The sequence below is a fragment of the Cupressus sempervirens genome, chromosome 9, assembly GCF_028749045.1.
Source record: "Cupressus sempervirens isolate cs-2001-9-10 chromosome 9, ASM2874904v1, whole genome shotgun sequence".
NCBI classification, from domain to species: Eukaryota; Viridiplantae; Streptophyta; class Pinopsida; order Cupressales; family Cupressaceae; genus Cupressus; species Cupressus sempervirens.
In genome coordinates this window covers 638,734,794-638,762,496 of record NC_143126.1, presented here as the reverse complement: position 1 = coordinate 638,762,496, position 27,703 = coordinate 638,734,794, and positions in this window count along the sequence as shown.

Below are 27,703 nucleotides of genomic sequence, written 5' to 3'. Positions count from 1 at the left end.
CCTAGATAGGTATAACTAATTTCATTACATTGATTTAATTTATCTTATAATGAGAAACATAAGATTGAAATAGAAATGTCACCTATTGGGTTATTATATGTTATATGATGTTCTTAATTGATTTTAGAATTGCATATGTTGGGATTTGGATATAAGAACTTGATAGGTACTCACTTTGATAATAAATGGTAATTCATTTGTAGAATTAGGGAAAATGGAACAATGATATAATCATCTCCTTAAATTTAATCTTCCATAAATATGTAGGACCTAAGCCTTAAAATTATAGTGTTAGTGAATTAATTTTTCAATAGGTCCCCCGTGATGGATTGATATTGATCATTATAGTATTCGATATGGGATGGAACGACATATCAAATTCAGATGGCCGAACAAGGATTGTGCATCCAATCCTAACACATCTTATGAATACCTTATTATAACTATCTATTATCTTAGTGCCTTAGGCTGGGTTAAATAATTCAATAGAAACCTCCTAACCCTTGTTGGGGTACAAGGATCAGGACAATATACACTTAACAAACTAAGTATTTACCTCCATAGATCTTGAGTAAGACATGTACTAGGTATGCAGCTAATTGATAACCAAAATGAATATTATGTTAATATCAAAGTGTGAGAAACCCCTGGTGTACAAAAAGAAAAAAATTTAAAATAAATAAATAAATAATTTTTTTTTAAATAGTGTTTTTGTTCATGCAATTTTTGGCATGATAGACTTGACCTGATTTCTTATGCAACTAACTTTGTTGATTTAGATCCCAATTCTACCTTGATTACTTGATCCTCCTTGATCATAATTTTCTTTACAACTCAATCAACTCAGATGCTCTATCCTTTACAAATATACTTCAAATTTTCTTCCTTAATTCATCTTCTTCAATTCCATATTTCAATCCTCAGCTTGACCTTTCATATGTATGATTCACCTTGTCAAGTCAGCTTGAATACTCTTTTAATTAAAAAAGTTTAATATCTTATGTTAGCTTGTATTAACCAATAAATTTATCAAACTTAATATGCTAACAATCAACAAATACAAAATTGAGTACTTGATCAACACAGAAGATCCCTTTTTTAATCGACCCAACTTGATTAATATTGACTTCATGCTAACTTTCCTTTGATAACCAACTAAGATTGATCAATACAGACTTCACTTAATTAATTGGCTTAGCTCAATCAATACTATCTTTGAAGTTGGGTATAATTGAATGCTCAACATATACAACAAACTCCCTTTGATGCCCAAGTGAGCTTGGCCATCACTGACTTCTCGGTAAAGGCTTGAAATTTTGTGTAACATTAAAGATAACATACAATTGAATAATTGTTTACAAGAGTTTCTTCATGTCTACTTATGTTAGAGGTCCCTTAAACTTGGTTATGTCTGCCACATTGAAGATAGGTGATATGTTCAAATCACTAGGTAGATCTGCCTTATATGCATTAGCTACATACTTAGCTATGATCTTATAGGGTTCCACTCTCTTCATTTTAGTTTAGTAGGTACTCATTTCTACAACCTAGACTTGTTCAAGTGTACCATCACATATTTACCTGCTACAAACTGAACATCCTTCCTCTTCTCATTCACTTTAGCCTTCAACCTTTATGTAGTTTCTTGTATAGTCTTCTTAACTTGTTCTTGAATATCCTTCATGGTTTGAGTGAAGTCTTTAGCCTAACCACTCCTATACTCCATAGCTATAAAGTCTCTAAGTTCACATACACCCATTGGATGTGTCCCATGAACAATATCAAATGGGCTTCTACCTATTGTCCTATTCACACTATCATTATATGCATATCTTTCTTGAGGAATAATTGCATCCCATGTCTGACCATACTCTTTAGTTAGGCACCTTAACAAGTTACCCAACACCCTATTAACCACCTCAATTTACTCATCAGTATGAGAATGGTAAGATGATTCAAAAGATAGGTTAGTTCTCAACCTTCTCCATAAGGTTTTTCAAAAATGGCTCATAAATTTGGCATACCTATCTAACACAATTCTTAGTTGTAGTTCATGGATCCTCACAATCTCTTTAAAGAATAGTTGTGCAATGTGGCTATAATCATGGGTAATTTTGTAGGGTGGAAAATGTCCATTTTACTAAACATGTCCACTACAACATAGATGTTGTCATATCCCTATTTTGTCTTAGGTAACCTCTAATGAAGTCCATGCCAAGACACTCCCATGGCCTATTAGGGATTGGTAAAGGTTGGTACAAATGTACATTGATAGCTCCTCCTTGTTCCTTTATGTACACCATGCATTGCTCTATGCATATCTTGTTACTTCCCTTGACAATTTTGGCCAATAGTAGAACCTTTGAACTAGTTCTAGGGTCTTGTTGTTGCCAAAGTTTTCACTTAAGCTTCCATTATTCTTTTCTTGGATAAGATTCTCTCTCATAGAACCCTTAGGAACACACAACTAGTTCTTCTTGAACAATAGGCCACTTTGGAAAGTATAATCAACAAAAGAACTATGAAAGTGATTCTTAAATTTAGAGCATAAATTATAGGATTCAACAAAGTCTTCATCATCCTTGTGGAGGTCCTTGAAGCTCTCTATTCCAATGCGATGTAGTTGAAATTTTTGAATGGTCAACATCCTCCTACTTAGTGCATCTACATCCTTGTTCAGGTGCCCCTTCTTGTGCTTAATGGTGAATGTGAATGCTTGGAGATATTCCATCCACTTTAAATGTTTATTCTCTACCTTTCTTGGGTATTTATGTAGCTAAGTAATTGGTTGTCATTAAATGCCACAAACTCCTTGGGTAGAAGGTAATGCCTCCACTTCCAAAGAGACTGAACCAAAGCATACAATTCCAAGTCATAAGAAGAATACTTCTTCTTGGATTCATTTAGCTTCTCACTAAATAAGGCTACTAGCCTACCTTCTTGACTTAACAAACCCCCTATTGCCATCCCAATTGCATCACATTCTATGGTAAACAATTTATCAAAACTAGGTAGTTTGAGGATAGGTCATGTGGCTACTTATTTTTTAAACTTTTCAAATGCATTTCCTACTTTAGAAGTCCACCTAAACTTGGTTTTCAACCCACCCTTAATGGTGTCTGGTAATGTTGCACAAATACCACTAAAATTCCTAATAAATTTCCTATAAATTGATCCAACCCATGGAAGCTTCTTATCTGTATTGTTGTAGTAGGTGGTGGCCAGTTGATTATGGTTTCAACTTTGTCTTGTGTCCATCTTAAGAGACCCTTTGGATACTATAAATCCTAGGTATACAAGCTATTTCTTCATGAATTCACATTTCTCCAAATTTATTTTTAACTTCTCCTCATACAACTTCCTTAGCACCATCTCCACATGCTCAAGATGTTCTTCCGTTGTCTCATTGAAGATTATTATATCATCAAGATATACCACCATAAACCTCCTTATGAAATCTTTCAACACTTCATTCTGTTAGGAAACTCAGGTGTGGAAACAACTTCCTACACTAATCTCTTAAGAGAAGTATGGTGCAAATCATATTAAAATCTTTTACACTTACAAATTCAATATCATGTAAACAATAATATTTCAGCCAATCAAGCATAAAGAAAATAGATAGAGAAAGAAACACATAACAGAAAGATTTTTCAGTGGGGAAAAACTTTTCAGTAAAACAACCCCACCCCTCCAGAACTTGCACAATGTATTATCTTCAACACAAGGTTACAATACACTTGCAATGCAAGTTCAACAACGATAACAGAAGACTCCAGTAGCAACTCATAGTACCAACAACACACTTTCTCATATCCCTCCTCTTCACAACCCTAAAAATGCTTATAACATGCACTTCACTTTAGGGCTACTCCTAAAGGTAACTGTATTAGGGTTTTATCATTCTTCGAGAAAATAGGAACCCCAAAAAATTCCACTATTGGGGTAGAGTGTACAGTACTCAAATTTATTAGTTGCTACATGTCTTCACCTATCATTGAATCTTCCTTACATAACTCTTACATGTTATAGGAATCTATCATAACTGTTTTAGTGATGATCTCCTTATACACAATTCAAGATGCTGACACATCAACATTCTTTGCAAGAAATACATTTTACAAAACAAATAATAAGAATGGGAATTATCCAAGGTTGAGACACCTTATTCCTAACACATTCATGAGACTCATAAATGTGCTAGGAGCATTTTAGAGCCCAAATGGTAGCACAAGCCACTCATACAATCCATCTGTGGTCTTAAAAGTTGTCCTCCACTCATCACCTTCCTTCATCCTTATCTGATGGTAGCCACTTTTGATGTCCAACTTTATGAAGTATTGAGCTACTCCAAGACAATCCATCAAGTCTTAAGTTCTAGGAATGGTAAACCTATACCTTATAGTGATCCTATTTATGGCCCTTGAATATGTGCAAAGCCTTCAATTCCCTCCTTTCTTGGATTCTAAAACTACTAGTACTACACAAGGGTTGATGCTCTTATTTATTAGACCTTGATCTAGAAGCTCTTGTACTTGCCTAACTAGCTCTTTATTTTAGTTTTAGGTAAGCTTATAAGCTACGTTATTTAGCAATGAAGCACCATGTACAAAGTCAATCTAATGACTTATCACTCTCTTAGAGGGTAAAGTTGCAGGTGTCCCATCACTAACAATGTCCTTATACTTACAAGAATCTCTTGGATTTTAGTGGGTAAGGGCTCTGACTTAGGTTTCTCTTCTTCCTAAGGCTTAAGAATAATAGCATACGCCACACTATATTCATACTTAAGGGAATTAATGACCTCCTTCTCACAACTCAACAATACACTAGGCATCTTGGACTGTGATTCATCTTCCTTCAATAAGGACTAAATTTTGAAAGTTCTTCCATCTTTCTTGAAAGAAATGGAATTTTCCTTCCCATAATAGATAGCACCCCTATAATATTGCCAAAGTCTACCCAATAGTATATGACATGAATCCCTAGGAAATAATATCACAAATAAATTTGTCTTTACATCCTCTAATTAAAAACTCAACCCATTTTTTCTCATTAAACAACACACACTACCCTTTATTCAAAAATATCACAAGTTGTAAGGGTTAACATGAGTTACCTTTACCAAATTGAGCTTATCCACTACTTCCTCTGATATGATGTTATCTATGGATTTTGAATCCACAATAACCTTACATACCTTGCCCAAAATCTTGCACTTAATTTTGAACAAAGCCCTTCTATGCTTAGGTTCATTCTTGGCTAGTTTTCTAATCAACACCCTTTTAAACATTAAGTTATCTCCCCTTTCTGACTTAATATGATCTACTTCAAATACTTTAAAACTCTTTGTATCCTAATGAGAATACACAACTCTCTTATCATTATTTGAAGAAGTAGGCTTGTCAAGACATCTTTAGGAAGGGTGACCCAGCTGACCACAAGTGTAACACTTCATACATGAAAATAATGAATTACTCATTCCTTCACCTATCCCTCTATTGTATCCTCCTTGAGTTCCTCTTCCTCTGGTATAACCTCCTCTTTAAGTGGTTTCATTACCCTTCTTGGCAAGTTTATATCCATCTTGGTATCTTTGATCATTACCTTTTCCTTGGTATCCACCTCTATGCCCTCTTTGGTCTCTTCCTTTGCCTCTACCTTTGAAGTTTGAATCTCTCTTCTTCATATTCTTCTCTTCCACCTTAAGAGACAATTGATAGCACTTCTTAATAGTGGTAGGGGTCCATAAGCTTATTTCTTCTTGGATGTTCCATTTTAGTCCATCCAAATACGTTGCCACTTTAATAGGTTCCTCTTATTCAATGTTGGACCTTAGGCATTTTTTGAAATTCCTCTATATAAGAGGCCACATCTAAGACCTTTTTCTTTATATCTTGCCTCTTTCTATGCAATTGCACTTCATAGTCTTCTGGTAAATAATTCTCTTTCACTTTAGTCATCATGACATTCTAATTAGCTATAGACTTCTTTCCCATACTGACTGTTTCATCATGCATGTATTTTCACCATGCCAATGTTGAACCTCTGAGTATTGATTTGGAAACCTTTACCTTTTTTGCCTCTATGACACATTCACACTCAAAATTATTCTTCATTCCCTCAATCCATCCCATCATTGTATCAGTGTCCATCTTTTCACTAAACAACAAAAATCCTTCTAGGGCTTTTCCTCCTAGTGCCTTGATGGCTTTCAAGAAAGCTTATTCATTCAATGGAGGGTCTAGTTTAGGTATGATGTCCTTCTCATCAATGTTTTCCTTCTCTTTATCCCTACTTTCACCTTCTTTGTCTTTATTCTTGGTTGATCAGCAACTTCTTCTAGCTTACTCTTCATTTCTTCGAGGGCATCTTCAAGGATTCTATTTTTCTTATTTTTCTCACCCATCTCTTTGGCTAACTTTGTATTAGTGACAATTATAGTTTCACCTACTAACTCATCTATAGTTTTAAACATCTATCCATAATCCCAAATGTTTTGGGGCTCTGATACCACTTTGATGTAAGGACAAGTCTTGGTCCTTAGCCCTAACTTCTTCTAGGCCACTTCTCTATCCTATAAGGATTATTTCACTAACCCTAACTTAGAAGGATTACAATCCCAATTCTCCCTTCTTTCAACTTGTTCACACAATGTGGAACTCAACTCCATCCAATTTACATTCCCTAATTGTCATGCTTTCTCACCCACATCAAATGACCACACATGATTACAAGCTACCCAAGATGAAGAGAGAGAGTTTTTCCTAGGGAATTAGGGCCATTCCAACCCTCATCCACCAAGGGTCCATAGAAATATCTATTGATTTCACAAAATTGCTCCAAATTAGGCCTAATAGGGCTAGAAGGAATTAAGCTTCCAAACTCAAAAAATGACATATAACTTAGAAAATGGCTTTAACAAGGTGGAAAAAAAAACTTCATATCCTGATACCCTTTTGGAAGATCTTTGAGATTCACCCGTCTTACTTCCCCAACCTGTCCATATAGTGGGATGCTAATTTTTAGCCTAAAATTAAGGGTTTTCCAATTTGCTAATAGAAATCATAAAGGTTTTCTCAAATCCCCATTAAAACATGTCACCAAATCTTCTCCTTGGGCATAGGAATCCTCCAGCCTCATGTCCTTCTCTTCATCTACTTGTACTAAAGCATTCATTGCACTCAATCCCATAAATGTTGTTTCAATATAAGTGATCTCTAACCATGCCCACTGGACTTGCCTAGGGCACCACTACAAAAAGGCCAAAATTTCTATCTAGGGCCTACACACTAGCATGACTATAGCATAAAGAGTTACCTCATACATTCCAAGAGACCATAGAACTTCCACAATAGAAGGTGAGTTATGACCCCATCTTCAAAACTACCTTGTTTAGACTAGCAATAGTGCTAAAACCAAAATATTTACAAAAGTACAATGAAATGGAACCAATGACCTAATTAAGAACACGTAGAATTATTTCATTACATATAATTTCTCATACAAAGACCACAATACAAATTTTAATCCATTAAGTAGTCCAATGGAGTAAAAAGCCTTAGACTGTGGAAAACTTGCTCAACAAAATGCTTGTTCCTTAACCAAATTTTCATGAAAATGTCATCAACCCTTGTCATAGGTTGAGGGAGGCCTTATATAGTACTAATACCCATGTTCCAATATCTTTTATGTGTTTATTAAACCCTAAGCCTGAAATTACACTTTTTGCAATAAAAGTTGTCATGATAACTTTTGCAATTTTGCAAAGTTGGCATGCAATTGACAACTTTTTGTCTAATTGGACCAGACTTGGTCAAAGCCTTTTGAAACTTTACTAAATTCTTTAACATGTAAGTTAGGACATGAAACTACCATTCCACCTTCTACTTTTCCAATCTAGCCCTCCAAATGTACAAATTCCACTTTTAATAAGAATGACAACAATTGCATCACACTTAGCAACATTGGACAAACCTAAGTAATATTGCATGTTCCTAAGGACTTAATTCAACCTTGTAATATAAAAAACACATCTAGGACTCATTATCCCCTTTATTACACTATTGGCTTGGCTAAGGGCACTACAAGCCAAAACTAGACTAGGAACCCTAGGTTACCAATTAGCCTTACATAGGTGCTCCTACACCACCTAAACTAGATAAGATAAAATTATTGAATTAAACCATATGGCTGAAACTATGTGTTTTCTTATATTCTATTTATAGTCTTGTGATGTTTATTTTCATGATGGTTTTTCTTTGTTGGTTGTTTAGTTGGTCAAGTTATAATGTGTGCTAGAGGTGTTTTTGAGATTTCTTCTATGATTATTTGATTGGATTTCATGATGTACTTTATGATTTAAATTGAGATTTATTTTATGATATTTCTTCTAATGAGAATTTATGAGAACTTGGGTTTTGAGAACCAATTTTATTTTTGGGTTACCTATTAAGGAACCAAATTTGATCAATATTACTTTTTTGTTATGCGACACAACTATGGTTTGTGGGTTTTGGGAAGGTAGTCTATGTGCATGTCTATGGGAGTGGCTTGCAATAGTGGTCAAGGCCCAAAGGTGCTTCCAAAGTAACTCATTATAAGTTGCGTAACAACTAATAACATAGTAATTAAAATAATTTCCTCCACTATGCCTTGAGTTAAATTACAAAGATAAGTTAGATATTTTTCCTCACCCATGCCTTGAGTGATTCTATAGGCTAAGGATGGAATGGGATGATACCTTGAGAGGTATGACTAGTTTCCTTGTCTTCATAAGAGGTATTCTAGTTCTGTATAGGTTCACTAGGGGTTGGTTTCTTGAGCGATTGCTAGGATAACCTTAGAGTTGGCTCATCTGATGACCCTCCATAGTATGTAACCTGAGTCTCCTTCATGTTTTCTTTATATTTTCCTCTAATGGTGTATTTATTGGTACTATACTTGTTGGATATTTTCCTTTGGTGTTGTATTTATTAGTGGTGTACTTGTTGGATATCACTTTTGATGGTGTATATATTGTGAGTTGTTATTTATTGATTGGATGTCAGTTATCATTAATAGTTAACTTTTATTAAATAATGTTAGTTATTCATTGGTGGTTTTTTTTTATTGTTGGAGTTAGTGATTAGTGATGTACTATTATTGATGATAGTTTTTATATATTATTTAATGTTTTTATGACACTTGACATTCATTTGGAGGTGGTTGTATATTTTTATTTTTGATATTTGATGTTGGTTTAGATGATTGACTTTTTAACTTTTTTTATCTTTTCTTTATCAATAGTTTGTTTTACCCTTGAGGTAGATTTGGCTATAAGGATTCCTTACTTAATATTTTTTTTCTAATTTTATTATCTATGTGTGGATCATACAGTATCTCTCCTTCATAGTGGGAGTAGGAGCCTAATTAGGTACCCATGTAGTTGGGAAGTAATTTTTTCTTACCATTTGGGTCCTTCTTAGATTGAAAGATGTTGGGTATTCATTAATACAATTGTACTATTATCATTCTTATTCTTATCTTGGAGACTTCTATTTGTTTGATGTTTCTATGTATCATGTGTTTTGTGATCCTATGGAATGTTGTAGGGTAAAAGTACAAAGTTGTGTCACCTTTTACGCTAACTTATCAAAATGACTGAATTTGAGTATTTATATCTATAAATAATTTTTTTTCAAACATATGATCTAGATAAATTTATTCTAGCTAAGTTATATATGGTCTTACACTTTTCGAATTGGAAATGAGCATATGCACTGAGTTGTGGTGCCAAAAAGATGACAAGTTTTTTTTTTTTTTTTTCTAATTTTCAATAGTGCGTACACACTATTTTGATGTCCAAAAAGTTATATGATGGGCTGCAGACCCGCGGCCCATCATTTTCATTTTTTTTTTTGGCTCTCCAATAGTGTGTATGTGGGTTTGACATCAAAAATTCACCACCATTTTCCAAAATGCCTCCTCATTGATGAAATCCAAGACAACAAGCACACCCATGACGATGAGGTAAGTGATATAAACTTAACTTTGCATTGTTTAATATGTTTTCCATATTGTTTTACTAGTTTTTGATATTCTTTTGTAGGATTTTTACAAATTTCATTTAGATTTGTTTATTTAGTTGGATTTCAATTGATTTTTTATCAAGAAATGTCCATAACCAATCGAAAAAATCCACAAAACCCTCAAGAATCTCAAAATCAAAACCCTCTTCAAGAAGAACAACAAATTCCACAACCTGAACCAATTACAAGATCTCCACCAGGCACACAAGAAAATATAAGAAATGAAATATAGAGAGGCAAAACTGAATTAGAAAGACTCATTGCTCGATTGAAAGAATCCAGACAAACCAATCCAATGAGGGCTCACTTGGCATCATCCCTCGAATCTATTAACACTCAGATAGCCTCAATTAGTGGTCAGTTAGATATTTGGCGGGCTAAGAGTGATGAACAAAAAAGATTTTATGCAAATAAATTGTCATATGAAGATGTTAAAAAAAAAGAAATATCAAAAGGTAGTATATGTGCATTATTTAGAAAAATCGGTGAGCCAAATACTGTTAGAGAGGGTACTAAATGATTCCCCATCCATTGGTGCATACACGATGCTATTAGAAATAATTTTTGGGATAGATGGTGGATGGTTTTTGATGCCCCTCCTTGCAACAATCATGAGGCCCCCATGTATTTTTTAAAGAAATTATATTGTGAGTTTGTCCTTGGGGAGATCCCCAATTATTTTAATATGTTAGACTCCTAGGGTAGAGGTGGGGGGTCATCATTTGAGTGGCTAGGAGCACGTCATGACCCTAATGTAGGTAGGGCACCTATGGTCCATCCACAGCATGAGCATGTGATTATTCCTTCAGTTGTGAAGGAACATGTAGAGGCCAGCACTCTAGGGACCATTAATTCTTTAACATATACCCTCATCCATTCCATGAGCCCATTAGTTGAGGGGGAGCCTTCTATGTGTCATGGTCATATGTGCACTTCATGCGGATCCCTATGCACATTTGGCACTCATGCTAGAGATGGTGTGGATGAGGGGCTTGTCACTGATGAGTTCCTAAACAAGACATTTGGCATTGAAACACATGTAAATTACTAATTTGATCACATTTCATATGTATAGTGAATGATTAATTAATTAGCATTTATTGACATTGTTCAAAATTTAGCGTCAAAGTGTTGTTGGGCCTAGCAGCGATCCTTCAGGCCCATTTTTTGTCCCTTCGATGAGTCCTGAGGTATGTATCAATTTAATAATTTTAATTAATACATATATTTATTATGTAATCATATTAAGGATTGACAAAAAAAATTATGCATGTGCATCAGTTCTCCACAGGACCCTCAACCTTTACCACAGACACAGAGCAGAGACATCATACGAGCTTCACACAGGTACAGTTGTTTCATGTTAATTTAATTCATTTGATTATATTTATTCCATGTTTCATGTTAGATATAATGTGTATTGTATGACATGCAGCTCATGATGTTGGACACACCTCCTCATTTGTGACAGTCTATTGATAGTGGAGTGGCTGCAACTATGGCTAGCTCACAGCCACTGATGGAGGTATGAAAGAATTTTCTTCATTTTATTTGTTGTTTATAATAGTTAATCTCAAAATTTCTAATGTTATTTATAAGTGATTATATTTATTGAATTGTTGTAGGGTCTTATCACGCCTGATCATCCATGAGCATTTGAGGTGGACTTACAGAGTGACTATTTGTTGGCGGTAAGAAAATAATTGATTTTGTGTGTACATATATTTGATTTCAATGTATAATAAATATTGATTCATATCTACTTTCTTTGTATCAGTTGGACCTGGAGAAGAGCCTCAACAAGAGGTCAAGTGAGTGTTTGAGGAAGGCCCCGTCATCTCTACTGTCTCCCTCCACATGATGGTAGAGGACATTGAGAGACTTGTTTCCTTCCCCTCGTGGGAAGGAAAAGATCTAGTTGAGATATTTGATATATATATATATATATATATATATATATACAGACAGAGAGAGAGAGAGAGAGAGAGAGAGAGAGAGAGAGAGAGAGAGATTTGTTTCCTTCCCCATGTATATATATAGGCATTAGAGAGACATATTCGACATACATTTGATGTACATATGACATTCTATATTTGATGTATGACATTATTGGTTAATATATGATATGTTTGTTCATATACAACATTATTGGTTATCATAATATATTATGTGTTTGTTAATGTATATGACATTATTGGTTATCATTTTATATTATATGTTTGTTCATGTATGACGTTAAATTAGATATGTTCATGTATGACATTAAATTAGATATGTGCATGTATGAAATTAAATTCAATTGCTAGAGAGTTTCCATTATGTCTACCAACTTGTAGATGTTATTTTTTGCTTTATTAGTATTTCTCAAAAATTGCAAAGAAGCTATTTTCGGTAAATAGTTGTAAACAATTGTGATCATTGACTTCATGTACTCATGGCTTTGGCTGCAAACACTCGTAACTTTGGCTATAAGAATCCATGGCTTTGGCTATGTGCACTAGTGGCTTTGGATGTGAGCATTTATGGCTTTGGTTGTAGGAACAATATAGCCTTGGCTGTAGGTTGTCTTTCTTGCTGCATGTCAAAGTTACCTTCAAGAATATCATTAGTCTAAGATCATTACAATTAAAATACTATGACATAATATCTTGGAAATAATAGTCTTTAACCCATTACTTTATTTGTTAAAACATCATGTAGTATCTACTATAGTGCTTCTACTCAAATATGTTTTCAAAAATACTTAGTATGGCAAAGAAATGTCTATGGAAAGCTTGTCAAATAGGATATTGAAGAACTAAATGTGGATAGTCATTAGTACCCATCAATAAGAACACGGACATCTTTCTCAAGCAAGCCATATGACATTAGCTTAATTTATAAATTTCCTTTGCAAATAACTAGAAGATGCTATGAATCTTAATACAGAGTTAATCACAAACTCATTATTCCATCCAAGAATCATATATCGCCCTAAGCCAATTAACCGACAGGATAAAAATTAATTCAATTTCAACAAAATTTTGAGTACAACAAGAATCTTAGGGATTCTTACAAGAATTAACATGATGTTCATAAGAGCATTACAAGTTCCTGTAATGCTATTTCACATATTGTAATCATATTCAATTTTGAATGGCCATTTGTGTTACAAGCATAAATTTTCTTTAAGGTCTTTTAATTCTAGACATGAATTTTATTCTGAAGCTTTTCTATGACAACCCACTCAATGCATATATTGTTGTTCCACATTATGTTGATTTAACTTTCATTGGTTGATTTGGGTCTAGACATGACGTTATTCACTACCTTTTTTATATATTATTTTTTTGTAGTGAGGTTCTAGCCTGAATGAATGTATTAATCATCAAAGTTGTGAACCTTGGTCAAGATCCTTACAAATATATTTTCAAATTGGACCTCAAATAGTTTTCTCAGTCACCCCCTGTACATAGATACTGAAATTGTAGTTAATTACAAAATTAATACTGAATTAACACAAGTTTAATTAAGAATTATTATGTACCTCAATAGGCTAGATTATTATTGACTAGGAAGCTTTATCTTAGAGTAGTTGGTTTCCTAAATCTTTAGCGCAATGACACTGTTATGGAATATGGAATTAGGTATGCTAGCTAAGGAATGTTCTTTAAAAGGCAGAGGAAACTCAAGACTCACATGTTTCCGATCAATATAAATGTTTAAATCACTTCTCTAATTTTTTCTATTTATGATCTTCTCTAAATGCATTGATGGGGAAATAAAGATCTTCTAGGAACTAAAGGCTAATCATGTTTAATATTTACAATTCTTTGTTTTTATCTAATAATTTAAATAAGATTGTACAAGTGTTTTCAAAGAGAAACACTTGTCACTAACATCATAAGAAGGAATATCCAAGGAGAATTACCACTGATTCCCCACCACCAAATTCAAGAGAAAACAAAAATCCACTACTAAAGAGATAGTAACAATGATCATCCCTAGTCTCTCCCTTATCACAAAATGATTACCATCAAAATTTGCATTTCCAATTGTGTCATGTGCATTGAAGCGATAGTAACATTTTCACTCTCTTACCTAATGTCTCCCATTTTTGAAACTCCTAGGGAAGGGCAAGGCCATCTTCTTAGTACTTCAAAATACAACGAGTTCCATTTTTTCCCATATTGATAATCGTTGACTTAAAGTATAGTCAAAGTATTGACAGCCCATAGGAACTCAACCTTTGAACATCCCATCTGTAAATGACCTCATAAAGAAAGTTCAATAAACCCACATGAAATAGTGAAACAAAAGTTGCATAGTTGTGAAGATGATCAGACTGCAGGTGATCAATATGTCTCAAATCTATATTCAGTTCTTTTATTATGCATATAAATGGTTTGTTATATAAAAGACTTATATCCACTAGATAAATAATCATTTTCTTACTATGCTATCCTTATCCTTGGCTGATCTCCGGTAGACCATTTCTTAACCATCCTCCTTCAATCTATAGGTCACTGTATTAATCTGGTTCATCTTGTCTCTACTCGAATTAATAAGAATCAGCAATCTCAGGGATTGCCAAAAGAGGAATGGGTCCAAGTGGAAGATAGGATTTAGAAGTGAGTTTAATTAAAACATAATAAATAGTGTATTGCAAAAAGGAGAATGGTATGTTCTTCGCAATCTACTCCCTTATACATTCTATCAATGTTTCACATTGAACCTGATAGAGAACATCACAACACATAACTAGAAACATAGAACATACCTCCTAGCCACCTCAAGAACATAAAATTTCAAAAACCAAAGTGCACAAGTTTAAATTCAAAGCCTCAAAGGTCAAGAGCACAACAAAAAAAATAAAATACATAAATATGAACAAAACCCACATTTGATGGAATCACAAAAAATTTGGTGGCTAGATAGTTACAAGATGATTCAAGCTAATCCTTCATCACCATTAAGGTTGAAAATAACATACCCAATTGAAAACCAATTTACATATACAAAGTGACTAACATTACTCAAAAAGAGGGAGTAGAAGCTACACACTACCTTGCGTCAAGGTGTGCTAAAGAACATAACCAAACTCTTGGAGATCATATAATCCTAAGTTTACATAATTTGGTAGTAACACATTTCATTAACTTATGAAACATTTACCAAGTTCCATGATTTGTCTTTCCAAAAATGACATGCTAGATACACTTTCCAACAATATAATTAAGATACACATCACCCGAGATGGCATTGTAGAATGAAAATGGAATGGGATCTCCAAAAAGTGAGAGAGGTTATTGTAGGTCTCTACAACACAGTCCTATAGGAACTAGAATCTCATCCATATCTTGCACGAGCTCTGAGATATGCCCCATCAAAGATTGCAGCCCTGTGGCATTTAGTGACCCTTAGGGACATTTTGGTTGAGCGTGCCTGAGAATGTTTGAGCACTAAAGGGGACAAGATGAGGTTGGAGATAGGGTTTACCTAGCCACCTAGAGCTAATGGAGTAGACAGTTTGATCCCACGACAAAAGATGAGAGAGATTTGGCAGTTGGCAACTTTGTACTAGCCAACACTGCAAGTTTCAGCATCACTCGAGATGGCGTTGTAGAATGAAAATGGAATGTGATCTCCAAAAAGTGAGAGAGGTTATTGTAGGTCTCTGCAACATGGTCTTGCAGAAACTAGAATCTCATCCATATCTTGCACGAGCTCTAAGATATGCCTCGTCAAAGATTGCAGCCCTGTGGCATTTAGTGACCCTTAGGGACATTCTAGTTGAGCGTGCCTGAGAATGTTCAAGCACTGAAGGGGACAAGAAAAGGTTGGGGATAGGGTTTACCCAGCCACCCAAAGCTAATGGAGTAGATAGTTTGATCCCACGACGAAAGATGAGAGAGATTTGGCAGTTGGCAACTTTGTATTGGCCAACACTGCAAGTTTCAGCATCACCCAAGATGGCATTGTAGAATAAAAATAGAATGCAATCTCCAAAAAGTGAGAGAGGTTATTGTAGGTCTCTGAAACATGGTCTTATAGGAACTAGAATCACATTCATATCTTGCACGAGCTCTGAGATATGCCCTATCAAAGATTGCAGCCCTGTGGCATTTAGTGACCCTTAGGGACATTTCGGTTCAGCATGCCTGAGAATGTTTGAGCACTAAAGGGGAAAAGATGAGGTTGGGGATAGGGTTTACCCAGCCACCCAGAGCTAATGGAGTAGACAGTTTGATCCCACGATGAAAGATGAGAGAGATTTGGTAGTTGGCAACTTTGTACTAGCCAACATTGCAAGTTTCAACATCACCCGAGATGGCATTGTAGAATGAAAACAGAATCTGATCTCCAAAAAGTGAGAGAGGTTATTGTAGGTCTCTACAACATGGTCTTTTAGGAATTAGAACCTCATCCATATCTTGCATGAGCTCCAAGATATGCCCCATCAAAGATATTTGAATTCACAGTGTTTAATGAGAATATAGTTGAGGCTTGCTTTACTTTTCTATGTTAAGTTTGGCTTTCAATTTTGGTTTCCCTACTTATCTATGTGAAATTTCCACTTTCATAAGTAACATGGATGTAATAATACTAAATTAAGTATAGGTCCATGGTTCTAGAAGCTTCACATAGCTTCTCTTCAACTATGGATCTTGTAAGCATTGTCCCATGACTATTGGTGTTGTGAGAATATACAAAGCATATATATTGTTTGACCAAATGTCTTCAATGAACATGAACTATATGGAAGAAGAGAAGACATGTTGCCAAGTCTTTGAAATTTTTCTTCAATAAATGTAAGGAGCCATGGGTGATTCATCCAAATTATTTGGTAAAATAAGAGGAGGACCTCTATGAATGTAGTATGGCATCCTTCATTTTATAGTGTTGATCCCAAAGCTACAACACTTATTATTTATTTAAGCATCAAATTCAACACCTTTGTCTACAAAATAATGTACTATATGTTAGAGTAATAAATTCATTTCCTTAGTAATTAAATTATATTGATATAATTACTAAGTTACTTATTATATTGATATAGTTTACTTATAGTTCCTTTTGATTTACAACTAATTGAAATGATTTCCCCAATTTTCCATCTAGTCACTAGAAAATTGGATTTTTTGTCTCTTTCTCTTAAAGTACTGGATCTACTAGTTCCTTTGGTCTAGAAGCCTTCCATTGAGATTGGGGTCTTGAAAGGTTCAAGGGTTGAGGAACTTTTTATAGAATATCTTGAAGAAGGAGAGGTCATGTATAATGGTTTTGAGGAAGGCTAGAGTTCCATCTAGATGGTGTTGCAAAATGACCAAGCGGAGGAGGAGGTAGAAGAATAAATAGAATAAATGCATGAGAAGGAGGGTCATGGGGGCAATGGATTCAAACCCACAACCAAGCTTTTATACCATTATACAAATTACAAATTATAAGACTATGCCTTTCATGATAGTCACATTTTCATATTGGCAAATGAAGAATGACTTTTGGAACAAAAATAATAAATACTTCCAAATACAAATGAAGCCAATGTATTGTATTATAAGCTCGAATGGTAAAGACCAAGCCCAAACATTTATTAAGGTGTAGCATTTATGATTGTCAAAATCATGTGAAGAAGTCATCATTCATATTCTCATTGTTGTGTAATTTGATGATAAGAAGAATACAATGATATAGAGGTTGATAGTGACTTAAAACTTTACAAAATGCAATCAATGAGAATTTTACATTGAGGGGAGAGTAATAATCAATGTTTCATTCTCATTGTTTGACAAACTCTTATATAAAGAGGGAGTAGACAGATGATATGGTTTAGTCTTCTTTCGAGAATCTTAGTCATATTGGTTCAAAAGGATTCATGATACAACTACTATACTTAGCATGACCAATTGATGCTAAAAACCTTAGTATTGATGCTACAAACCTTAGTATTGACATAATTTAACCTCTGCAATTCTAGGCATAAGATGATTAGCATACAATGGTACTTGAACAAAGAACACTAATAAATATTGAGGATGTGAATTGATAATACCATTTCGCAAATGATTTTGGCATCTCACCCTTTATCACTTGTGCGTCAACTTTATTAGCCCTCTTCTTTGGTGACCTACAAATGAAGAATTAGCACAGTAAAAAATCTAAGATAAGATTAAAAAAATGGGTCCTATTAAAGAATATAATGTAAATTCAAATAATGTATCTATATTCTAAACAAATCAAAATTAAATCTCATCACTTATACATCATAACAATACGGTCCACCTTAGTCATGTGATAGTCTTGGGGAAGAGGTTGTAACATTGTATTTGGATCCAATTGATCACTTTTTCTCTCTCTCCCAATTCAATCTAATAAGCCAACTGGATCTGCTCGACATTTTAATGTCTCAAGTATTGCCTCATGGTCTGACTCGCAAACTTTCCAAAGAATCTTATTATGTGGTTTTCCACCATATTTTATCAAGTGGACATTTGATGCGACAACAAGGTTTGAATAATGAAGAATCTTCCTCTTTGTTTGCCATTCCTCGAATAACCACAAGTTAGGATTCTTCATAGGATATTGTCTAAGCCATGTGCTTGTTACAACCACCGCACTGACATGGTACTCTAAACCTTCACCATCTATAACCAAGTGATCCAATTTTTTTTTGGCTTCAACACAGCGACACAAATAATAATCTGTCCCTTCTTCATTGTCTTCAGGTGCAATAACAGCAAAAACATGGCCTGCAGTGACAAATGTACAAAATATGATCACTAATTTAGAAAATACTTGCGTAAAAGTTATAAAGTTACATATTGAAATTACAAAGATATATAAATATATATATATATATATATATATATATATATATATTACCAGTTTGCACTAAATCTGACAAGCGGTCAAAGTTAATAGATGAATCCATCTCTACCATTTCCAGTGCTTGTGGGGGACGATAGGTGTCAATTGGGTCCAAAACTTGTCTATCACATTTGTCCACCCATTCAATTGACTCGAAGTCATCCCAATTTTCCTTTGCACATGATGGATAATAGCATGCCATTTTTCGTGTGTGGATACTCCATGAACCTGCATCAGAGCTTCTAAAAGAGTGTAACTCACTAGATCTTATTAGTCTGCACCAATCTTGATATGGTGCAATGTTAGTATTATCTATCAACCAAAAAAATCTATGAACTGTAGACTCACCTTCCTTACCTGGACCCATTGTAGCGTTACACCATTGGACGATGGATTTTGCATCTATCAATATTGCTCCATCTTTGTACTTTAGTTCTTCATGAGCCAAGGCTATTTTAATGCATGCGCTTACACCATCATGCTCTCCCTTACCATGACCAGCCTCTGTGAAATTCCACATATATTGAATTCTACACAACCTATGCATCCTGCTCAACCAATAGAACATCCGTGCATTCTTGAATTGAGATGCACAATTGTCTGACCAAATAATGTGTTGACGATATGATATGCCCCTATTAGCCAAATCTCCATAAAATAGTTAAAAACAACCATGTACAAACTTCGTAGAATGTGATCGATCATCACTGATGTAAAAATGGTACTCCCTCAAAATCTTCCTGTCATCCTCTGTACTTGTAGGTGAATGCATGAATGTTATGTGAACAAATATAGAAACTTGTTGAGATGTATAATACTTTTCTTGCACCTCATCGTGTGGTTGTAGTGTGTAGTTCTCTACAAAATCTACAACCAAAACAATGGTATCCAATGGAAAAATATCCTAGCACAACTTGAATTGCAAATCCAACCATCGAGCTCTATGGGTATGCGTTGCATACTCGTACATAATCTTTTCAAGAAAAATCTTCATGAACTCATACACTGGAATCTTTTCAATAACTAGATCACATTTTTTACCATGTTTCCCATCTTTTAGAGCATATGTCACTGTCTTGAATTTTTTGTAATCTACTATTTCATTTCCAATTGCATGTGTAATATCCATATGTTGACAAGTTGATAAAAGTTACAAAGAACCACAAAATAAGCACGTACCATCCAAGCATGATGTCTTGTAAAATTGTTGGTCGTCCCCTATTTCACATAAAATGTTGGATATGAATTTCCTTGAAGATCTTGGTGGCTCTTTTATGTCACAATCCTGCAAAATAAACTGAGAATGCAAAACTATGCATATGTGCCTAAAAACATCAAAATGGTTAGAAAATTCAATATGTATCCTACAACAACAAGTTGTGCATGTGATTTATTTTCACATAAAAAGGTTTACCCATCTTAAAAAATCTTTGACTTATTCAAATTTGAGGATACATACCAATAAATTTTGCAAAAAATTGTGTCTGAGTTGAGTCCAAAAAATGTTTCGCATGTCGCTCGCGATTTCAGCTACCAATCCTCCTTCTTACAACATCTCTTTGATTAGGAGAAACACGTGTGTTATTTTTCCAAAAATCTTTGATCAATGATTTCAAGCCTTCACTAATTTCTTTATCCTTTCGTGGTAGTCTACCGCTAAATCTCCATAACTCATTTTTTGTTGGATCTTCTAATCTCTCATGCCTTAGCATGGCTCTCCTTAAGGTACCTCTACCGATTTTTAATGTTTTTCTTGTCTTTCTCATGAGTCAAGCTTTCTTCATTTGGCTACTTACTATTGTTGATGTGAGTACTCATCTTGTGATATTACTATATTTGGTGCATGATTTACAACCCACTTTGTCATAAGTACTCATTAGATTCTTTACAATATTTCTTTCATTTGAATCATCCATCGTTCTTAGCCCAAGAATCTTCATGATAGGCCTAAATTTCAAATTCTTCATCATTTCAAAAAATAATTGGCATTGACCTGTAATATTTAATTCTTCAAAAATAATCTCCACATATGATTCACTTTTCTTTGACAATTACGCTTGCTAATCTTGTCAGGCATTGATTTCAAAATGTTAGTATCAATATCAATCAAATATTTTGGTTTTGTAAAACAAATTCTAGAAGGTGTTCTAATATCTTCAATTCTTTGAACATTTTGAACATCAATATAAGGTTGAGTGTATTGCGTACCTTGAACTGAAGATGATGTGCCTTGGCAATAAGATGTAAAAGATGGAATATCACCTACTTGATGTGTTGATGTTGTGCTTTCAACATGACATGATCGAGTGTGTATATCGTCGGATCTATAAATCAGTGTCTCTTCAACATGAGAGGATGATATGACTTCAACATTGGAAGATGGTGTAGTGGATGATATGACTCAAACATTCGAAGATGGTGTAGCAGACGATATGAATCCAACATTGGAGGATGGTGTAGCTTCACAATTCAATTGTCTTCTTGAGCGTAACAATCTCATTCGTTCTTTTTGTCTTTCTAATTCTTCCTCCTTGTTTCTTTGTACTGGTGGTTCTTGATCCTCTTCAAAAGTTAATTCTTCATCATTGCTTTGCAATTTTCTTTGTTCATGTAGTAATTTCATTTTATCTCTTTTAATTGTCAAATCTCTCTCCCTATCTGCATTTGTTTGAATCTTTGGTTTCTTCCTTGGCATGATGATGATTTCTACATGTCAAATTATTTAAACATCTGAATTACTTAAAATGTGTAAATTACAAATTATTCAATTACATATAAAAATTATAATTATTTGAATGAATACATAATATATATCAAACGGCTTGTCAAATTTCTAACCATTTCGAAATAACATTTCATTCAAACATACAATTTTTAATGAATTCACTATATATTACATAATATATCAAATTATAATCAAATTTGTATCTATATATCGAGAAACAATATTTAAAATGGATTGCACTAAACTTTTCTATTAAGAGAATATTCAAAAATTCTTCAAATCACGTATCCAATGATTGAATTTGGTGTTTGCTAGATGTTGAAACCCATGTTTTCTATCGGAATAACAAAGAGCATAACAGACCAAAAGTTAAAAATGGATGAAATGGGCCCAAAGGTTGGTTTTTGATCATTTTTTAGTGATTTGAGATAGTGCGTACACACTATAAAGCGCGTACGCACTATAGTGCGTACGCACTATCTCAAAACACATCACTCCCCATCCTCCCTACTCTCTATCCTCCCTACTCTCTCTCCCATCCCCTCCCTCTCTCTCTTCCTACTCTCTCCCATCCTTTACTCTCTCTCACCCTCCCTCTCCCACCACCTACTCTCTCTAGCTCTCTCACCCCCTCTCCTCTCCCATCCCCAACTCTTTATATCTCTCACACACACTCTTATCCCCCATATCCCTCTCCCTCTCCCTCTCTGACCACCTAATTTCTCTCCCCATCCCCTACTCTCTCTCTTCTCTCCCATCCCCTACTTTCTCTCTCTTGCATTCCCATTCCCCCTCTCTCTCCCTCTCCCATCACCTACTTTCTCTCCCCCATCATCATACTCTCTCTACCACCCCCTACTCTCTCTCACCCTCACACTACTACTACCTCCTATCTCTCTCTCTCAAGTTCTCTCTCTCCCTCTCTACTCTCTCTCCCCCATCTTGTACAAGCTCTCTCTGCCTCTCCCACTCTCTCTCCCATCGCCTACTTTCTCTCCCCCATCCCCTACTCTCTCTCTCTCATCTCCCATCCCCTACTCTCTCACACTCTCACACTCTCCCCCATCCCCTACTCTCTCTCTTCTCTCCCATCCCCTAGTCTCTCACACTCTCACTCTCTCCCATCCCCTACTCTATCTCTCTTACACATACACCCCCATCCCCCCTCTCTCTTTCCCTCTCCCACCGCCTACTTTCTCTCCCCCCATCGTCATACTCTCTCTCTCTGCCACCCCCTACTCTCACACTCTCACACTCTGTCCCATCCCCTGCTCTATCTCTCTTACACACACACTCCCATCCCCCCTCTCTCTTTTCCTCTCCCACCGCCTACTTTCTCTCCCCCATCATCATACTCTCTCTGCCACCCCCTACTTTCTCAAAACACATCACTCCCCATCCTCCCTACTCTCTCTCCCATCCCCTCCCTCTCTCTCTTCTTACTCTCTCCCATCCTTTGCTCTCTCTCACTCTCCCTCTCCCACCACCTACTCTCTCTACCTCTCTCACCCCCTCTCCTCTCCCATCCCTGGCTCTTTAGATCTCTCACACACACTCTTATCCCCCCTATCTCTCTCCCTCTCCTACCACCTAATTTCTCTCCCCCATCTCCTACTCTCTCTCTTCTCTTCCATCCCCTAATTTGTCACTCTTACACACATTCCCATTCCCCCTCTCTCTCCCTCTCCCACTACCTACTTTCTCTCCCCCATCATCGTACTCTCTCTACCACCCCCTACTCTCTCTCATACTCACACTACTACTACCTACTATATCTCTCTCTCAAGTTCTCTCTCTCCCTCTCTACTCTCTCTCTCTCTCTGCCTCTCCCACTCTCTCTCCCACTGCCTACTTTCTCTCCCCCATCCCTTTCTCTCTCTCTCATCTCCCATCCCCTACTCTCTCACACTCTCACACTCTCCCCCATCCCCTACTCTCTCTCTCCTCTCCCATCCCCTACTCTATCTCTCTTACACATACACCCCCATCCCCCCCTCTCTCTTTCCCTCTCCCACCGCCTACTTTCTCTCCCCCATCGTCATACTCTCTCTCTCTACCACCCCCTACTCTCACACTCTCACACTCTGTCCCATCCCCTGCTCTATCTCTCTCTTTTCCTCTCCCATCACCTAATTTCTCTCCCCCATCGTCGTACTCTCTCTCTGCCACCCCCTACTTTCACACTCTCTCCCATCCCCTACTCTCTCACTTTCATAGATACACACACTCTTATCCCCCCACTCTTCTTCTTCTCTCCCATCCCCTACTCTCTACATCTGTCACACACACTCCCATCCCCACTATTTCTCTCCCTCTCCCTCTCCCCCTCCCACTCCCTCTCCTATTGCCTATTGTCTATCTCTCTCAAGTTCTCTTTCTTCCCCTCTCTCTCTCTCTCTCTCTCTCTCTCTCTCTCTCTCTCTCTCTCCAATCCCTTACTCTCACTCTCTCTCCCATCCTTTACTCTATCTCTCTTATAAATAAATACACATTCCCATTTCCTCCCCCCTCTCTCTCTCACAGTCCTTGTCCCACTGCCTACTCTCTCCCATCCCCTACTCTATCTCTCTTAAATTCTTCCATTCCAAATCTCTCTCCCTCCCACTCCCTCTTTGGCCACCTACTATCTCTCTCTCTCTCTCTCTCTCTCTCTCTCTTTCTCTCTCTCTCTCTCCCTCTCTATCCCATCCCTCTACCATTGCCTACTCTCTCTATCTCTCTCTCCCCTCTCTCATTCTTGACTCTCTCTCTTTCACACACACACACCCATCCCCCCTCTCTTCTCTTCCATCCCCTACTTTTCTCTCTCACTTGCTCTCCCTCTCCCACTCCCTCTCCCACTACCTACTCTCTCTCTCACTCTCTCTTACTCTCTCCCTCTCCATCTCTCTCTCTCTCTCTCTCTCTCTCTCTCTCTCTCTCTCTCTCTTACACACATTTCTATTCCCCCCTGTCTCCCCCTCTCTCACTCCCTCTCCCATCGCCTACTCTCTCTTCCATCCCCTACTCTCTCTTGAGCTACTTTGTCTTCCCCCTCTCCCATTCCATACTCTCTCTCTTTCACACACATGCACTCCCATCCTACTCTCTCTCAAGTTCTTCCTCTCCCACTTTGTCTCCCATCACCTACTCTCTCTCCTCCATGCCCTACTATTAATCTCTCTCTCCCAACCTATACTCTCTCTCACACCTCCTCTCTCTCCCATCCCCTACTTTAAATCTCTTTCCCCCATTTTGCACTCTCTCTTTTCCACCCGTACTCTCTCTCACACTTCCTCTCTCTCTCTCTCTCTCTCTCACATCCTATACTCTCTTTGCCACCCCTACTCTTTCTCACTTTCTCTCTCCCATCCTGTATTCTCTCCCCTCTCCTATCCCCTACTTTCTCTCTATCTCTTTCATGCACACACATAGCCATTCCCCTATCCCCCCCCACCTAGTTCTCTTTTGCAACTTACATCTTAATAGTGAGTGCGCACTATAGCGCTTGTGCCCTATAGCGCACACACGCTATTTAGAATTGAGGTTTAAATAGTGCGTGCACGCTATAATGTGTGCACACTATAGGGCACATGTACTATTTAAACCTTAATCAAACCCAAGCCTAAGGCTTGGTTTTTCCTTGGAGATCCAAACCAAAGGTTTGGATTTGATGAACAGGCTTGAGACGTGTTTTCCAGCAAACATACAAAAAATGATTATTTTTTCTTTTGTGCTCCCCTTCAAGATTTCTCGTGGTTGGGTATCGATAAGATCCGGTTACATAGCATTATAGGTCTCTATGTTAGCTATCTAACCATATAATTTATTTTTAATTTGAACTATTTCAAGCCTTTCATCTATAATTTCTTTTGAATGCATGTTCATTTTTTGTCAAAAACCACCACGTACTAATTGGGCTATAGATTTTAGCTCGTTCATCGAATTTTGTAACAACTTAGTTTTTTAGAAACTAGACTACATTCTACACACTTTGAAAAAAAAAATTTTGATTTTAGATTAGTTTTCAATTATTTATAGGGGGAGCACATAGATATTTCACATTTTTGGGATGTGTCTAGTTAAAAATTTCGTTTAAAAAAAATTAGACATTATAAAATTACTCGAAAAATCTGGGATAAATTACATAGTGTTAAGTAACTTTTGACTAGAGCGATTAAAAAATTTCAAAAAAAAAGTTAAAATTTTAGGGGGGCCACACTTTGTACAGTGCTATATTTTTTTGGAATAAACAGTACCACTTTTTGTGGCCCCCTTTCTTGAGGACCTAAAACTAAACCATTTTGAAAAAAAATTAGTAATTTAGAAACTAGATTCAAAGGACTACGACTTTTTTTTTTGTCATATCTAAAAATTTTGAGCGTAACTATCTTCAAATTCTTGTTGAAGTTCAAAATTTGCAGATTTCAGGAAAAAGGTGTCCACTTATACCCCCCTTTTGGCACCACAACTTTGTGCAGTTACCCAAATGTCTATTAAATGTTTGTCTTATGCTAGTTTCTATCCAATTACTAAATAAATAAAATTATTTCAGAAAAATGACATTTCAATAACTCTTACTATTTTTTATGATTTTTTTTAATAACTTATCAAAAACAAATTTTAGATCTCAAAGTCAAGAATATTCTCATATATAATTTATAGTGTTTTAATTAGATATAGTATATTGTAATTAAAAATTTCTATAGGTACATATTTTAAAACTCAAAATGATGTCAATCTTAAGAAGGAAAAATATATTAAATCATATAAAAAAATTAAAATTATATTACATTCTTGAGGAGGGAGTCCTCTTCTCGAATGTATAATTTTTCTTTTGGTTAGAATAGATTTGTTTTGAAAAATGTGATGGGAGATGACAATTATCGATTTCAGGTGAGTATAAATTTGAATTATTATAAAAGAGAGAAAATAGGCTTAAAGTCAATTTTCATTTGTGATTGTTCTTGCTATATTTATTGGCAACATAGTCTGAGACCAAAGGGAAATAAGATTATTACCATATAGTTTTGTGGTGGGAACTAGACCCCTAATTTTCATAAATTGTTAGCTACTAAAAAATTATCTATAAAGATTAGGAAAATACATCAATTATTATTCCAAATAATTATTAAAAATTATTATCCTAATCTTCTTCTAGTTCTAAACATTTCATTAATTAATTTTATTTTCAAATTCTAAATAACAAACCATTATTATGTCATTGAAGTTGAATAGTTATACTTTTGTCAACCTTTTCCTTTATAAAAAGGTGACACAGGTTTGTGCTTTTACCCTGTATTGTGTGTTGATGTACTTGTATTTATTATTGCATACCCTATGACATGTGCAGTGTGTTGGTGTTTGAAAACGTTGGAGGGTTTTCAATTATCCCACTGAGAAAGTGACACATCTAGGGGCAACTAACTCATATTTTCAACATGCCATTTCTGACAACAGGCCAACTATAAGGCATGACCCTTCTTCTACTTCAGGCTCTGCTAAACCTAGGTAGGTAGACCTTAGATTCAAATGATACCATATGAGTAAAAAAACATATCCTTGAATCTATTAAGCAGATTAAAACCCCTTATTTCTCCTAAAGACTTATGAAATAACATGGACCTACAATAGCTAGGTGCAGATCTATGGATCTCAGAAGTTGAGTGAGGGTTAGTTCTTTTTAGCCCACTTCAACATGAAAGGGTAAAACATGTTTGATTTAATAATGTTGAATTTAGCAAACCTTCAAAAATGTAGCAATAAAAACTAATGATCCTGTAAATGATCAGTGCCTTAACCATTGGGAAAATCCATGAGTCATAGACATACATATGGATATCTGATACCTATTTGTATCTTCAAATATCTGATCTATCTATTCAACTTGTAAATAGACATATGTGCTCAAATTTAATCCCATTCTTACATGATATCCTCATTAGTAAACTTGCAACCCTCTTGATTCCATGAAGCATTTACACAACCCCTTGGGTCATAAGCAACAATGAATAACATATAGCCTTAAGGGACTACAAATACAACCTAAGCACTATGTCAAAGACTGTAAAACATTGAAAAT